Source organism: Penaeus vannamei, chromosome 12, assembly GCF_042767895.1.
Source record: "Penaeus vannamei isolate JL-2024 chromosome 12, ASM4276789v1, whole genome shotgun sequence".
NCBI classification, from domain to species: Eukaryota; Metazoa; Arthropoda; class Malacostraca; order Decapoda; family Penaeidae; genus Penaeus; species Penaeus vannamei.
The window spans coordinates 9,852,710-9,870,209 of NC_091560.1; the positions used below are offsets into that span (position 1 = coordinate 9,852,710).

Consider the following 17,500-nt stretch of genomic DNA (forward strand, 5'->3'; position numbering starts at 1 on the left):
CGTACAAGTAACACAAGAGCGACGGCAGAAGGGTAATACGAACGCGTGTCCTGTGCACTCACGCATGCGCGCCGCTGCTGATTATACACATAGGAAACTTTTTTAACACATTGCTAATTAGCATTTAATGTCTCGGTGTTTGATTATCAAAAACATGCTAATTAACTTCGCAGACAATGGGCGATATGAGACACTGGTTTTGCTAAAAGGTCAGTTGGTTCATATATACAATACGACAGTCAGTTACAGAGAGAGGGAGAGAGGAAGATAAAAACAAAGAAAGTAGAGCGAGCGAGAGAGAGAGAGAGAGAGAGAGAGAGAGAGAGAGGGAGAGCGAGAAAGAGAGAGAGAGAGAGAGAGAGAGAGAGAGAGAGAGAGAGAGAGAGAGAGACAGAGAGAGAGAGAGAGAGAAAGCACGAGCGAAAGATAAAAACAAAGAAAGGAGGAAAGCGAGAGAGAGAGAGAGAGAGAGAGAGAGAGAGAGAGAGAGAGAGAGAGAGAGAGAGAGAGAGAGAGAGAGAGAGAGAGAGAGAGAGAGAGAGAGAGAGAGAGAACGCACGCACACACGCACACAAGCGCGTATATATGTATATATTTATATATTCATAAAAAAAACAATGTACATGTTTATCTTTAGATGCATGCATGTCTATATGTATATGCAGGTATCGGTGCCAATATTGCATATGTATATGCATATGTGCATTTTCAATCTATCTACCTCTCTATCTATATATCTATCCACCTCTCTATCTACCTACCCACCTCTCTATCTACCCACCTATCTATCTATCCACCTCTCTATCTATCCACCTCTCTATCTACCCACCTCTCTATCTATACACCTCTCTATCCATCTCTATCTATCTATCCATTTATCTATATAGTATATATAATTTTATCTGACCCCATAATAAGGCTACAATTCATCTTCGTTCAAATTCCTTCCCATAACAAAATCCGGATCACAGTCTCCCACGGCCGGTCATCGTCATGCTCTACTCCCACGCGAAGCACAACGTCGTTCGGATAAAAAAAAAAGGAAAAGAAAAGAAACGAAAAGAAAAAGAAAAAAAAATACATACAAACCGTTCTTCTTCTTTCGCCACCGTCACCCTTGTCAGTCATTGGGGATGGGGGGGGGGGGTAGAGAGCGAAAGAAAGAAGGGAGAGAACGAGAGAGAGAGAGAGAGAGAGAGAAGGGGGGCGAGGGAGAAAGAGTAAGGTGGAGAGGGAGAAAGAGTAAGATGGAGAGGGAGAAAGAATTGGGTGGAGAGGAGGAAAAAATAGGGTAGAGAGGGAGAAAGAATAAGGTGGAGAGGGAAACAGAATATGGTGGAGAGGGAGAAAGAGTAGGGTGAAGAGGGAGAAAGAGAAAGAGAGAGAGAGAGAGAAAGAGGAGAGAGGATTTCACTTTACTTCCACCCTGAACTTCACCGAACCTTACCCCCCCCCCCGTCCGCGGCACAAGCAGGACAAGCATAACAGGTGAAGGTGATTCGGTCAAACTACAATAAATAAAAATAACGATGACTCACACGCACCACTTCCTCAAGGCCTGGGAACGTGACCACTGCCCCTTTCTTCCCAGCAAACCCTCCCCTTTGCCTAGCTGGTCCTATCTGTTGACTGTTTCTCCGGTCAATTTCATGCATTTTTCTACTGTTAGATAGCTTGTCTTTTGCTAAAACTTAATGTATTTTTTCTGCTTCGTCTAATCCTTATGTTTATATATGGTCGAAAAGGCTGTTTAACGCAACGTAAACCATATATTTCTCGTTTGATTCCGTGTTGCGTCGACTCACACAGACACCCACAAAATGTCGCCTAACCTATAATAAACGGTAGAAAGTCACGCCTCTTTCACTGACCACGCCCATATCACACGGCAAAGACTTAATTCTCTTTATAGAAATAATTCAACTATAATACCAACGGAAACTGCCCTTAAATGCTAGTTAAACAGAAATTCAATTGACAAAATCACACTCAACGATCACTTTCCCCTCTCCCTCCTCTCCTCTTTTCTCTCCTACCTCCTTTATCATCTCTCTATACCATTCTCTCCCATTCCCTCTCATCTTTTTAAACCTCTCCCCTTTTCTGCATTCACCACGCCCTCCCCCCCGCCAACACCACGAGGGGAAACTGCACACAAGGTTAGCCCATTATGATAACGGCAGCCATCATTCACCACAGCGGGTCGGCCAGGGCTTGTCTATGGCAACTAATTCTCTCTGCTCTCCAAATTAATAGACAAGATAGGACGGTCAGCCTGTGGTTTTCCATTGAAGGTGGAGTCATGAATGATATTTAATTTTCAAGGGGCTAATTCATGTCTAGTTTTGCAAGGGAGTGAGGAAGGAAAGGAAAGAGGGAGAGAGGGAGAGAGGGTAAAAGAGAAAGAGGGGGAGAAAGAGAGAGAGAAAGATAGATAGATAGATAGATAGATAGGTAGATAGATAGATAGAGAGAGAGAGAGAGACAGACACAGAGAGAGAAAAAGGGAGGCGAGATAGATAGAGAGAGAAATTAAACATCAGTAACAATAACTCTTCGTCATTTCCACTCACGTGTGAAACGAGGAATGCTGCCTCCCAATATCAGCTGCGACATTTTTTCTCTGCAAAATTAAACTGCTCTTGACAGGCACCAATTCCATGCTCTTGGGGAAGACAGCTCTTGAAAATCTATTTTCGAAAGTGTTTACAATTCTTAATTCATTTATTTTCCCACATGAGGATCGTGAATTATATAGTTTTCTCATCTTCTTAATTTAAATAACTATGACAACACTTCAAGGGCCTCGCCAGAAATTCACGTTCCTTACAAATTAAAATTATATGAATCCTCTAAAAAAATTAACTCACTCATTAGTCACGATCCGTTATGGATGTAGGCCTACACTACTGCAGTAGTCGCCAGCTATTTCAAACGAAACTATTTATATACTTAAATCAAAAGATTTTAGTATATAGAAGTTCAAGCACTAGGCAGTAGTCTCCAGACGCCCATTTCACAAGCGCACATAGTCTACATCCCACCTACCCGCCCGCCCGCCCAACCCCCGCCCTTTCGCCGCCCATCTGACTCGCACCGCCCTTACGCCTCGGGCTTGGGCTGGGTTTATCGACTTACAACACCACTTTCGATGTTAAAAAGGACCGCGGAATCTAGTTCATTACACTTGCGAGTTATTATGAGCTACTGAATGTGAGCTGATGCGGAAACACCTTTGCGCTGCCGACCGGTCAAGCGCTGACCTTTCCGCTAACGACGGTAAGACGCTTGCGGTACTTTTCTGTGTTCGTTTGCTCAATGGACTAAAATAAATTGCGGTTTATGCTTCCTATTAGGTCATAACCTTAATCTAATGTTTTTCACATGAGCTTATAAATCAGAGCAACGCGTGTGCGAGTGATTACGATGAAACGAGCAACTTCCTGCTGGGAAACCGCTATTTGTCAGCGGAACTCACAAGTCGATTAACCTACGCTTTCACTAACTACATAAAGGTACTCATAACTGGCTAACGAATTAATTCAACGTTATTCGTACCAAAAAACAAAAACAAAACAGAAACCTGATATTTCCGCCGAAAAGAATCTCAAAATATGCATTACGTCGAAGAAAAAAAATCAGATAGTTATGTCGGTTCGCGCCATCCAAGAGACGTGACGGCAACACTGCAGGGCGCTCCGAGTAGGCTTATAAACAGGTCTCAGCTGCCGGGCGATAGTGGGTATGGAGGTCGGGTTATGTCGGGCACGATCTCTAGCTCATCTGAAATATATGGCCGAGTTCCTTTCACTTTCAATTTAATTTCCTTCCTCTCGTCACGATAATAACAGACTTCTTCATAAAACATATGAGAGAGAGAGAGGAGGGGGACGGAGAGGAAGAGGGATGGAGGGAGGAAGGGAGAGAGGGAGAGAGGGAGAGTGAGAGAGAGCGAGAGCGAGAACGAGAGCGAGAGAGAGAGAGAGAGAGGGGGGGGGGAGAGGAAGAGAGAAAACACGAAAAGAGAAAGAAATTGAGAAAACACGAGAAAGAGAGAGAAAAACACGAGAAAGAGAGAGAGAACACGAGAAAGGGAAAGAGAGAGAGAAAAAAAAACGAGAAAGAGAAAGAAAATAAGAGAACAAAAGAAAGAGAGAGAGAACCAACACGAAAAAGAGCAACAACACGAGGAAGAGAAAACCAAAGCAACCGATTCGTGCCGAGACGCGAAAGACGAACCAGCTCTGTCCGTGGTTCCAGCTCTCTCGCCAGTGAAAGTGAGAGTCGTACGGAAGGGGTCGTGCCGGGGTCGTCCACCCCCGCTCACGCACCGCCCACGCCACGCACTCCAGCCGCAACAAGGTCGTGCGGCAGAATACACGGGGTACAGCAAGTGAAATCAAGGAACGTTAAGAAGGATCCAGCACTATAGGCTATAGACTAGGTAGCGCGATAACACCCAATAGCATTTTGTTCATTTTTTCTTAACGTACTTTGGTCGATAATAAAAAGAAAGACAACGCTTGAAAAAAGAAAAATGTGTGCTATTCGAGCAGCTCAACAATGACTACACTAAACAGGAGAAAGTTCGGCGTATCGAGCACTCTCCTCGCAGCCTCAAAGTTTCATGACTTCCCCAAATTGCTCTTATCACATAAAATGGGAAAACGAGCCACGGCGGCTTTCTCGTGAATGTTCCAGAAAAGGAGGATTAAGATTTTATTTCATCAACGTCTGGCAGAATAATTCATTTTCCGAAGACAAAAATGACTCGACGATTTGTTCGCCTGAAGTGACTGTTAGCTGAGAGGCAAAGAGGCGTATTCGCAATTATATCTTCATTTCTTACTCCAATCCTCCCTCTCCTCTTTTCCTCTACTCTCTCTCTCTCTTCTCTCTCTTTCCTCTTTCCTCTATCCCTCTACTCTCTCCCTCTCTCTCCTCTCCCCCTCTCTCTCCTCTATTCTCTTCTCTATTCCTATACTCTCTTCCTCTACTCTCTCTCTCTTCCTCTCCCCCTCTCTCTCCTCTATTCTCCTCTATTCCTCTACTCTCTCTCTCTTCCTCTACTCTCTCCCTCTCTTCCTCTACTCTCTCCCTCTCTTCCTCTACTCTCTCCCTCTCTTCCTCTACTCTCTCCCTCTCTTCCTCTACTCTCTCCCTCTCTTCCTCTACTCTCTCCCTCTCTTCCTCTACTCTCTCCCTCTACACTCTCCTCTCTTCCTCTACTCTCTACTCTCTCCTCTCTCTCTCTCTTCCTCTACTCTCTCTTCTCCCAATCTAATTTCCCCCCTCCGCCGTGTCCTTAGTCAGCGTAAAAAGCCCAATGCCTTTAGCCGCAACTTTTTTTTTTAGCCGACATGCCTGGGTACGGAAACCGCTCGAAGTGCAGCATCCACCCTGCACGGAAATGTCCAAAAGTTAATCCCTTCGCTCCTTCTCTTTCGTTTCCTTGCCATTGGAACAGATGTCGGAGGGATTACAGGTGTGTTGGGATGCTAACAGGTGCCCCGTGCAAGCAGTGGGTTTCGGATCGCGATGGTGCTCCTGCAGGTACTGAATAATGGAAAGATGAAAGTAATAAAATGAGGATGACGGTGTGGGTGACGATAACGGATGATCATATGATGATAATTGATGATTCCTGATGATGATGTGGTTAATGATGATGATGATTATTGATAATGGTGATTAAAAATGATTATCGATAATGATTTGTAATAATGATGATTGAGGATGATTACTGATTACTGATGGTTGTGATGATGATGATGAGGAGGAAAAGGACGGCGACAATGGTGTTGAAGCCAATAATAATGACCTCAATAACAGCAAAAATAATCAGTGTAACAGACAGATGTTGACTAAAAATAACGGAGGGGAGAGATACCGAGGCAGAAACACAAGAAAACACCGAGAGTGAGCAACAAGGAACCAAAGAGAAGACAGAAAGAACCAAAGAGAGGAAAACAAGCAAAACTGAAAAGACAACACAAGAATAAAAAAACAAAGACAGAGGACGCCAGACGGAGAGACATGACAAGAGAAGACAGAAAGAACCAAGAGAAGAAACCAAGGAAGAAAAACGAATAAAACCAGAGACAGAACGTCAAACGAAGTGCAAAAAAAGGGGGGGTGGGGTGCGCAAGACGTGCGAATGGGTGCCGAGAGTGCGTCACGTAGAGCCTAACGCACCGCTACCTGACCGTGGCTCCTCATCTAAGTCACCGTGATGCAACACCGCTACTTTAACCCTGCAACACGCGGGTCTGCAATCTCACAAGTGTCATTAATTAAGCGGTGCACCCGTTGCCAAGAATGCCAAGTCCTCTTACTCTTTTCTTTGGCATCTCTTTGGGTTGAACCTCTGGTCTCTATACATGTCTAAAACCTGGATTTTTTTTTCAGTATGTATTTTAAAACTTATAATCTGTTGCATGTGTTTCTATCTATACATTTCTTTTCCTTTCCCTTCTCTTCCCTCTCCCACTTCGGCCGTACCTTTTCCTTCTTCCCCTCCTTCCCTTTCTCTCCTTCTCCCCTCCCCCACCCCACCCCAATGTTTTAGACGTGCACAGAATCGCCCGAAATCTCTTGACCTGAAAAAGTGAAGATGAGCAACTTGCACAAGAAACCGGTCATGAAAAACGTTACGAAAACAAATAGGATTTTTTTTGATGGGGTGAAGGGGATGTAGAGTGAAATAATGGAGGCTGTTCATATATTATAAAAAATTGTCTTAGAAAGAAAAAATATATACATATTATCATTAGAGATGACCTTAATAGCGATAGGTGATGAAATAAGGGAAAGGTAAAAGGGAAATGGCAAAAGGAGAAGAGGAAAAAGAGGGAAAAAAAAAGAAAAAAAAAATGAAACAAAAAAAGAGAAATTGCTTGAAAACGCTTGTGCCAATCTCATACAGCCACTGCATCTAATAAACCTAAAACATAAAACTTCCAACAACGGTGCAAATCAAAATCCACTTTTCTCAGATTTTTTTTTTTCAAAAACGCAAAAAATGACCTCCCCCCCCCCTTCTCTTCGTGTCCTTTCCCTGAAACGAGGTGACACCGTGACCTCAACTGGCGCGATAATGACCCTCGTGATCTAGGTTTCGCAATCGAAAAACGGTGACCTTACCAGATGATAACCCAATGTGACCTAGATTCACTTATCACCTGGTGTAGACTGACACGAACAGCGGAACTGCGTGGCGGGGTCTATGCCTCGTGGTGCGCTACATCGATAGGCATCGCTGGCTCTCGCGTGCCTTGTAACAAGTTGCTAACTAACCGTAACTAACTAAAAGAAGGTGCATACACACTTAGAGTATGAATATGAGAGATACATAGAGAGAGAGAGAGAGGAGAGAGAGAGAGAGAGAGAGAGAGAGAGAGAGAGAGAGAGAGAGAGAGAGAGAGAGAGAGAGAGAGAGAGAGAGAGAGAGAGAGAGAGAGAGAGAGAGAGAGAGATGAGGAGAGATGAGAGAGAGAGAGAGAGAGAGAGAATAAGAGCATGATAGCATGAGAGAGGAAGAGAATGAGTAAAGAGAAATAAAGAAAGAGAGAGGGAGAGAGTGGGAGGGAGGGATGGAGAGAGAGAGAGAGAGAGAGAGAGAGAGAGAGAGAGAGAGAGAGAGAGAGAGAGAGAGAGAGAGAGAGAGAGAGAGAGAGAGAGAGAGAGAGAGAGAGAGAGAATAAGAGCATGATAGCATGAGAGAGGAAGAGAAAGAGTAAAGAGAAATAAAGAAAGAGAGAGGGAGAGAGTGGGAGGGAGGGATGGAGAGAGAGAGAGAGAGAGAGAGAGAGAGAGAGAGAGAGAGAGAGAGAGAGAGAGAGAGAGAGAGAGAGAGAGAGAGAGTGAGAGTGAGTGAGTGAGTGAGTGAGTGAGTGAGTGAGTGAGTGTATGTGTGTGTATGTGTGTGTATGTGTGTGTATGTGAGTGTATGTGTGTGTATGTGAGTGTATGTGTTTGTATGTGAGTGTATGTGTGTGTATGTGTGTGTGTGTGTGTGTGTGTGTGGTGTGTGTGTGTGTGTGTGTGTGTGTGTGTGTGTGTGTGTGTGTGTGTGTGTGTGTGTGTGTGTGTGTGTGTGTGCGCCGTGTGCTGTGTGTTGTGTGTGTGTGTGTGTGTGTGTGTGTGTGTGTGTGTGTGTGTGTGTGTGTGTGTGTGTGTGTGTGTGTGTGTGTGTGTGTGTGTGTGTGTGTGTGTGTGTGTGTGTGTGTGTGTATGTGTGTGTGTGTGTGTATGTGTGTGCGCGCGCGCGTTCGGTGCGTGCGTGCGTGCGCGTCTGCCTGCAAGCACGTGCACTTTATCTTAGATAACAAAACTAACAAATGAATAACCAAGCGGCGCATCCCTTTGCCGACGCTCGGAACTGCAGAGGCATAAATCTGCTCAAAGGCATTGTCCGCGCGCAGTTGTCATGCCGTTTTCATTAATATTTTCAGGTCCTGCCACGTAGTCCTTCCACTAAATATATTCGTGTTATTCCCTTGGCAACTCAGTGGGGAAAAAGTGCCAATTTCCTTTTTTTTTCATCGATGGAAAAGAGTTTCATCTTCCCGTTAGTCTGATCCTGGATGTCACCGGCGCGTCGCAGCGGGATGAACTGCCTAACGAAAATAAATCCTAACTGGTACAATATTTTTTTTTTCTCTCCGTTCATCAATATATTAAATATTTATTTCACTATTAACTATTTCTTTGTCCTTGCTCGGTAAAGTACATTTTACCTAGTCTATGGAATGCACAATTGTCTTATCAGTTTGTCTTACTACATCCTATCTTATTACCATCACCCTTTCTTCGTTTTAACTTAATGCAATTAGATTTAGGAAGATAGAGGTACATACTTTTCTGATCATTTTATCTCATTACTATTAGCATTTCTTCGGTTCTCGACGCAATCAGATTCAGCAAGCTAAGAATACAGACTTTTCTTATCATATTAAATCTTAAATCTTAAAAATCTTCTCCGATACTTGACGCAATTAGAATCAGGAAGCCAGGAATACATACTTTTCTTATCATATTAAATCTTAAATCTTAAAAATCTCCGATTCTTCACGCAATTAGATCTAAAAATCCCGGGATATATACTTTTCTGATCATATCATCTCATTACTATTACCTTTCCTTCGCTTCCTGGCGTAATTAGATTTGGGAAGCCAGTCAGCACAACCCAGGAGAGCTGGAAGGACTCTCTGAACCCAAGGAAGTGGAAAGCGCCGGGGTTCAACGCGTGTAGCCTAGCTCTCCTTCTTCAAAACAAGACGAAATAGAACCCCCCTTTTCCTCACGTTCTTGTGGTTCTACTTTACTACAAGATAAAGACTTATGGTGAATACATACGTTAAAGAGTCATGATTTCGGAGAATTAAATCAATACACTTGACTTTCTTTGTTTTCCTCTTTCGCTGCCTCTTGGAATCAAAGAAAGAGGCGCTTTGTTGTCTTGGAAATAAGGTTTTCCAGAATATGATTTGCTTTCGATTTATTTCAAGACAAGGGAGGGAGAGAGGAAAAAGAGAATGGAGAGATAAGATAGAAGAGAGAAAAGAGACGAGGGAAAAGACAAAAGTGTAGAAAAAGGTGAGAAGAGAGAGAGAAAGAGAGTGAAAGCGAGAGAGAAAAAGAGAGGGAGAGGGAAAGAGAAAGAGAAAAAATGTGAAAGAGATAAAGGAAGAAATAAAAAAGGTGCGAGAGAAAGAAATCGAGGGAACGATGAAAAGAGAAAAAAGAAAGATAAAATATAAAGGGATGAATAGTTAATATTAAAGAACAACGAGAAAATAAAAATCAGAATAGAGAAAACCAGGGTAAAAAAAAGATCGAAAGATATACCTAGAACATCGGAAAACAGAACGAATAAAACACACAAAAGACACAAAAACACACAAACACACACACACACACACACACACACACACACACACAAAGACGAACCAATTTCCATCGTGTAATATATCGGTCAATGATGACAAACGACCCCCGGCGGAGGAAGCACAAGTCACCTGCCAGCGCTGACGTCATCATCATCCAGAATCTGTCATCCCGAGGTGCATCCACTCCGGCTTTCGAAGGAGTGACCTGGAGACTCGGAGCGGCTGGTCGGAGGCTCGAGTCACGGGTTCCGCTCGCTCAGCACAGCCTCGGCTTTTGTCTCTCCGTCTCCTTCCTTTCTTCGCTTCGCGGCGGTCGCTTCGTGTCTTTCGTCTGCTTGCGTTTCTCTATCTGTTTCTTTTTCTCTCTCTATGTTCTTCTGTTTCTCTCTCTCTATGTTTCCCTCTCTCTTCTTTTGTAAAGCTATTTGTTTTATATCTATGTCTTCGTGTTAAAAAAAAGTGATCCGATGGACGAAAACAAAGCAAGTTTTTCCCTCCATATTGGAAAAACACCCCCCACCTCATGCTCACCGAGGCAATCCCCCCCCCCCCCGCCCTTTTCCTCCCCAGGCAGCCGGACGCCGAGGCATCCTGGCCCCGCGTGGGAGAGGTCCTTGGCCTCGGCGGCGGCGGGCGGCGAGGTCATCGACTTCTCCGAGGACCCGAATGTATCGCCACGTGGTCCGAGGTCTGTTCGGTCCGCGCGGGGAAGGAGCTCGACTTAAGGATGAGGTTTTCATATGGGAAGGAAAAGCGGAGCGTGTTTTCTCGTTTTCTCGTTCTCTCTCTCTTTCGTTTTCTCGTTCTTTCTCTCTCTCTCTCTCTCTCTCTCTCTCTCTCTCTCTCTCTCTCTCTCTCTCTCTCTCTCTCTCTCTCTCTCTCTCTCTCTCTCTCTCTCTCTTTGTTTTTCTTTGTTTCTCTCTCTGCCTCTCTCTCCCTCTCTCTCTCAATCTCTCCATATATAGGTATTCCGTTTCATTTTCATTTTTCCCAGCAATAAAACCTCGAGGAGGACCCGCACTTCAGCGAAACAAAGCCCCCCCCCCCCGCAACGCAAAAGCCCCAACAAGGATAATTCCAACAGATCAAAGGCACGACAAGAGGCCGGAGTGTCGCCACGCACCCGGCGCTATTCCGAACGTGAGGAAGCGGAGGCGGCCATAAAACACGGACAAAAAAAAATATACAGCGCCGGCCGTACTCTCTCTGTAGAATAGGCGAGGACTACGTGAAGGGAGTCTGTGCCGGGGTGTCCCTCCTTGCGGCACCTTCCTCCTTACCTCTTTTCTTGTCTTTGTCGTCCTCTTATCCTCCTTCTTTGGTCAGTCCCTTCATCACATTTCCTTCGTCATCATTCATCTAAAAGCTTCACACTTTCTTTCCGCATTTCTTTCCTCACTCTTTTCTCCCTTCTCCCTTCCTTTGGTCTTTCCTCCCTTTTTTCTCCCTTCTTCCCTTTCCTTTCTTTCTTCTTCCCTCCCTTTCCTTTCTACCTTCTTTTCTTCTTCCCTTCTTCTTTTCCTCCCTTTCTTTCTTCATTCTTCCCTGTCCTTCCCATCTTTCTTTCTCCATCTTTCCCATTCCTTCCTACCTTCCTTTCATCCTTCCCTTTCCTTCCTTCCTATCTTCCTTCCCTTTCCTCCCTACCTTCCTTTCTTCTCCACTCCCTTCCTTTCTTCTTCCCTCCCTTCCTTTCTTCTTCCCTCCCTTCCTTTCTTCTTCCCTCCCTGTCTCCCTTACTCCCTTTCTCCCTTCCTCCCTACTCATTTCCTCCGCGTGATCTAAGAGTGAAAGTCCATTCGAACAATACGTGAAGTTGTCTGTTTAGCCTTCTCCCTTGTAATCAAGAACGGGGGGGGGGGGGAGCGTGCATACCGAAGAAACGCAATGTAGAAAATGGTGATGGAAGAGAAGAGAGAAAAAAAAAATAATGCAACGAAAGCGAAAGGAGATAAGGCGAAGAGCCAAGAAGAGAAAGGGGAGGTAGGGGGAGGGAAGGAAGAGAAGAGAAAAAATAATAATGCAACGAAAGCTAAAGAAGATAAGGCGAAGAGCCAAGAAGAGAAAGGGGAGGTAGGGGGAAAATAGAAGAGGAGAAGAGAAAAAATAATAATGCAGCGACAGCGAAAGGAGATAAGCGAAGAGCCAAGAAGAGAAAGGGGAGGTAGAAGTGAGAATAGAGAATATAACAGAATAAGCGAAAAAAATACCCAAAACGTCGGCAAACAGAGCTAATAAAAAAACCATACCAAAGACAATCCAGTTTCCATCGTATAGAGAAGATGACAAACGGTCCCCAGCGAAGGAAAGTAGAAATGGTGATGGAAGTGAAGAGAGAGAAAAAATAATAATGCAGCGAAAGCGAAAGGAGATAAGGCGAAGAGCCAGGAAGAGAAAGGGGAGGTTGTGGGTAATAGGAGAAAAAGATAAAAATAATAATAATAATGCAGCGAAAGCGAAAGGAGATAAGGCGAAGAGCCAAGAAAAGAAAGGGGAGGTAGGGTGTAACAGAAGAAGAGAAGAGAAAAAATCAATAAATAACGAAAGCGAAAGGAGATAAGCCGAAGAGCCAAGACGAGAAAGGGGAGGTAGAAGTGAGAATAGAGAATATAACAAAGCGAAAAAAATAATAATGCAGCGAAAGCGAAAGGAAATAAGGCGAAGAGCCAAGAAAACAAAGGGGAGGTAGGGGGAAAATAGAAGAGGAGAAGAGAAAAAATAATAATGCAGCGACAGCGAAAGGAGATAAGCCGAAGAGCCAAGAAAAGAAAGGGGAGGTAGGGAGAAAATAGAAGAATAGGAGAGAAAAATAATAATTCAGCGAAAGCGAAAGGAGATAAGGCGAAGAGCCAAGAAAAGAAAGGGGAGGTAGGGAGAAAATAGAAGAAGAGACGACAAAAAATCAATAAATAACGAAAGCGAAAGGAGATAAGCCGAAGAGCCAAGACGAGAAAGGGGAGGTAGGGTGTAATAGAAGAAGAGAAGAGAAAAAAAAATAATGCAGCGAAAGCGAAAGGAGATAAGGCGAAGTGCCAAGAAGAGAAAGGGGAAGTAGAGGAGAGGAAAAACTCGGGGAGACTCGGCAGAAGATCTGAGGAATGTGACCGAAGAGAAAGGAGCGACGGTTTTTACGGAGCGTTGGAAAGAGGGGAGTGGAAGGCGGTGGATAAATAAGGATATATAGATAGAGGAGAGGAGAAGAGAAAGGACAAGAGAAGAAAGGACAGAAGATAAATTCAAGGAAGAGAAGAAAACAAGTGAAATGAAAGACCAGCACAGAGTAAACAAAGGAAGATAAAGGAAGTTCAATATAAACAAGAAGAAACCACAATAAGAAAAAAGAAAGAAAACAACGACAAACAGCAATAAAAACACACATATAAGAAAAATAAAAACGGAAACAGACGAAAAAGCAAAAGACCCCAAGAAAGAGGGAGAGAGACACGAGCGCCGAGACCGAGAACAAAAGGAAAACAACAAGAGGGAGAGAAATAATACTCATGTTTCCTTAACCGTGCAAAGGCGTCTCGTGTCTCCGTCGCCGACAACGCACACCACACGGCGCCGGAAGTCAAGAAGTTTCTCGCTAATTTCCCAAGACATTTCCATTCGGGGAAAGACGGCGAAAAGCGATCTTCCAGACTCCCCAAGTTTTCTTTGTCTCCCCCCCTCCCCTCCCCCTCCCCCTCTCTTGCATAGCCAATCGCTCTCTCGTTTGTCTATTCGCTTTGCATTTACCATATCCATTTTAGCTTTCGAGATCTTCAATTACGGCTTCGAGTTTCCAGTGGTGGCGGCATTATCATCACCGCCACCACCATTGCATCATTATTATAATTATCACTAGCATATCACCATCACATAATTATCATCATCTCTACATCGCCATTACATCACATCACCTCCATCATTACATCATCACATCACATCCACCATCATCATCATCACCACCACATTACCTCCATTATCACCATAACATAACCATTATCATCACCTTCATCATCACCATAAAATAATAATCATCATCACCTTCATCATCATCATCACCATTACATCATCACATCACACAATCATCATCACATCATCATCATCATCATCATCTGCTGCGTCACTGCAACCGAAGACGCTTTGTCTCACTATTATCACGGCTGCTCCTCCCTCGCCTCACTTTCGCAACGCAAGGCCGTATCATCATCATCTTTGGCATTATCATCACTTTCATCTGCATTATCATGTCTTTCCCATACACTTTCTATCTTTCTATACGTCAGTCAATAGAAAAAGAAAAACCTAACATGCGATATATTCTCAAAACAAGAATATGATGCATATCAGAATGAAAATATGTCACGTACGGAAATATATCACGTACGAAGATATATCACGTACGAAGATACAGCACGCACGAAGATATATCACGTACGAAGATATGTCACGTACGAAAATATGTTACGTACGAAGATGCATTACGTACGAAAATACAATACGTACGAAGATGCATTACATACGAAAATACAATACGTACGAAGATGCATTACGTACGAAAATATGTTACGTACGAAAATATGTTACGTACGAAGATATATCACGTACGAAGATACGTTACGTACGAAGATATGTCACGTACGAAGATGCATTACGTACGAAAATGTGTCACGTACGAAAATACATCACGTACGAGTTTATCACGTACAAAAATATATCACGTACGTAAGTTTATCACGTACGTAAATATATCACGTACGAAGATATGTCACGTACGAAAATATGTTACGTACGAAAATATATCACGGACGAAGATATGTCACGTACGAAAGTTTATCACGTACAAAAATATATCACGTACGAAAGAAGGAAACAGCGAGGACGAAAAGCAACAATGCAACAGTAGCAGGAAATACAAGTCACAAAAAAACAACGAAAGTCAGTTATGCAAGTCTACGACACGTCAAAACACGGAGAGAAAATGGGAAATTGGGAAAAGATAGATTAAATAGTAGAAAAATAACAGTCTGTAATTTGCGGCGAAGAGAAACCTCCGGGTCTGCTTCCCTTCTCCTTGTCTCACCCTTGAAGCCTATCGAAATAACCAAGAGGAGGGGGAGGGGGAGGTGGTGGAGGGAGAGGTTAGTGAGAGGGGGAGGTAAGTGGGAGGGGGAGGATGGGTAGTGAGAGGTGGAGGGGGAGGTGTTTGGGAGTGTGAGGAGGTGGAGAGGGAGAGGGAGGTGAGGGAGTGGGAGGAGGTGGAGGGGGAGGTAAGTGGGAGTGGGAGGAGGTAAAGAGGGAGGTGTGTTGGAGGGGGAGGATGGGGAGGTAGTGAGAGGTGGAGGGGGAGGTGTGTGGGAGTGGGAAGTGTGGAGGGGGAGGTTTGTGAGAGGAGGTGGAGGGGGAAGTAAGTGAGAGTGGGAGGAGGTAGAGAAGGAGGTAGTGGGGGTGGGAGGAGGTGGAGGGGGAGGTGCGTGAGAGGAGGTGGAGGGGGAGGTGCGTGAGAGGAGGAAGGAGGTGGAGGGGGGGTTGGAGTAGGAGTCAGGGATGCATGGGAGTGGAGTTCAGAGATTGGGGGTTAGCGAGGTAAGGATCGGAGGGCGGGAGTATGCAGGAGCAGGGATGAGAGGCGGGGTCTAAGAGCAGGGGTGGGGTGGGGGAGGGGGGGAGGCAACGGCAATTAGAAATGACCAACACCTGTTCAAAAGGGGCGAGTATGCCCCCCTCACCCCCGTGTGTGTGTGTGTGTGTGTGTGTGTGTTCTGAAATGTAATGCGTGCACAAGCAGAGAAAGGATCATAAAACGACGCATCATCTCAAAAAATCTAAAAATAAAAAAGGTGAAACGAAGCAAACGAGGCTTATCTGCGTACACGTCATAACCAAAGTTTCTTTTCCCCTTCATTAAAAAGCCGAGTCCCTGCCAAGGAATGTGTGCAGGTGACCGTTAGCTCGTGATGTGGGTGTGGCTAGTTCACCCATACCATAACACCACCATACTCTCGCCACACTTTTTGCGCTTTCACTTTCTTTCTCTCTCTTTTGAAACAAACAAACACATAAAACATACCCAAAAGGCAAATGACATGTAAAGCATCCCTTCTTTCCTCCTTTCCTTTTTTCTAATTTCCATTCTTTCCTCCTCTTCCTTTTTTCTAATTTCCCTTCTTTCCCCCTCTTCCAAAAGACAAAAAATATTCATGTATGCTACGTGTAATGCATCCCTTCTTTCCTCCTCTTTTTCTTAATTCCCCTTCCTTCCTCCCCCTCTCCTCCCCCTCCTCCTCTCCCTCCCTCACAAGCCCATACGCGGCAGTGAAAGTGGTACCAGCCAGATACCAGAGGCACCCACAGCGGCGGCCGTCGTGACAGCACCGAGGCGCCTGCGTGTAATAGCCTACAAGCCGCTAAACGCCAGATCCTTATCGCAGGTGAAAGTAGAAGGGGATTGAGTGACGGATTGGTCGCTGGGGTGGGAGTGACGGGGCAGTGAGGAAGTATGATGTGGGAGTGTGGGAATGACTGTGTTAATAAACTGGGTGGGAAGATGTGGTAATGTGGTATTGGGCGTGTTAATAAACGATGTGTGGTGATGTGGTAGTGCCTTGGGCGTGTTAATAAACGATGTGTGATGATGTGGTAGTGCACTGGGCGTGTTAATAAACGATGTGTGAAGTTGTGGTAGTGTGGCATTGGGCGTGTTAATATACGAGATATGGTGATGTGGTAGGTATGGTAAGAGAGGCAGTAACGTGATGTGACATGTGTGGTAGCAGGCGAAGAAAGGTGATGTGCTGGCGGCTATGTAATAGACCTTGCGACGTGGCAAGATTAACACCGTGACGTCAGTGGTTTGTTAGCTTTAGGTACTCTCCTAATTAGGACCTTCGTACTGTATGTAAACAACAGAAAGTACCTCAGCGGAATATGTGCACCGAAAATTCCGACGCATACTTGAAAGAAAATAGCATTACTTTACGACCACTTTCAAGGAAAACTAACACAAAGTACTTTCTTAATTTACTCTCAGACAAATAAATAATTTACCTACATAGTAACCCGCAAACATGTATATCCCAGACACAAAAAAAAACTATAAACATTCTTCTTCCTCCTACCAAACAAACAAACAAACCCCGATCTCGAAACACGCCCACAAAAAAGAAGAATAAAAAAAGCCACACCGATCAAAATTACGAATGATCCTCGAAGGCCCGAAAGGCAACGGGAGCAAAGCAGAGCATAGTAACCGTGTTTAAACGACCTTCACTGACTTACCACACTCGTTAAAGACTCTGGGAAAGTGTTTACGTTCGGTGTCCGTCGGCCAGGTTCTCTTACCTCACAGCGCCCAGCGATTAACCTCGATTATACATTTCTCTTTTCTTCGGGATAATTCTTACATTTCCCTTTTCTTTGGGATAATTTTTACATTTCTCTTTTCTTCGGGATAACTCTTACATTTCCCCTTTCTTTGGGATAATTTTTACATCTCTTTTCTTCGGGACAACTCCTGCCGTGTAGGTTGTAAGGAGAGTGGGAGTTTAAAACCACGCTGATATTGACATGTTTTGATCATACTTCGGAAGAGTAACAATGGATATAAAAATAAGCGTCAAAAGAAA

The 17,500-nt window shown here is 44.3% G+C and overlaps 1 non-coding gene across 1 annotated transcript in view; it reads right to left on the bottom strand.

Annotated features, from left to right (window-relative positions):
* LOC113822758 (uncharacterized) overlaps positions 1-17,500 on the bottom strand; it is a 171,465-nt gene that overhangs the window by 66,790 nt on the left and 87,175 nt on the right. The gene's annotated exons all lie outside the window — the stretch shown is intronic.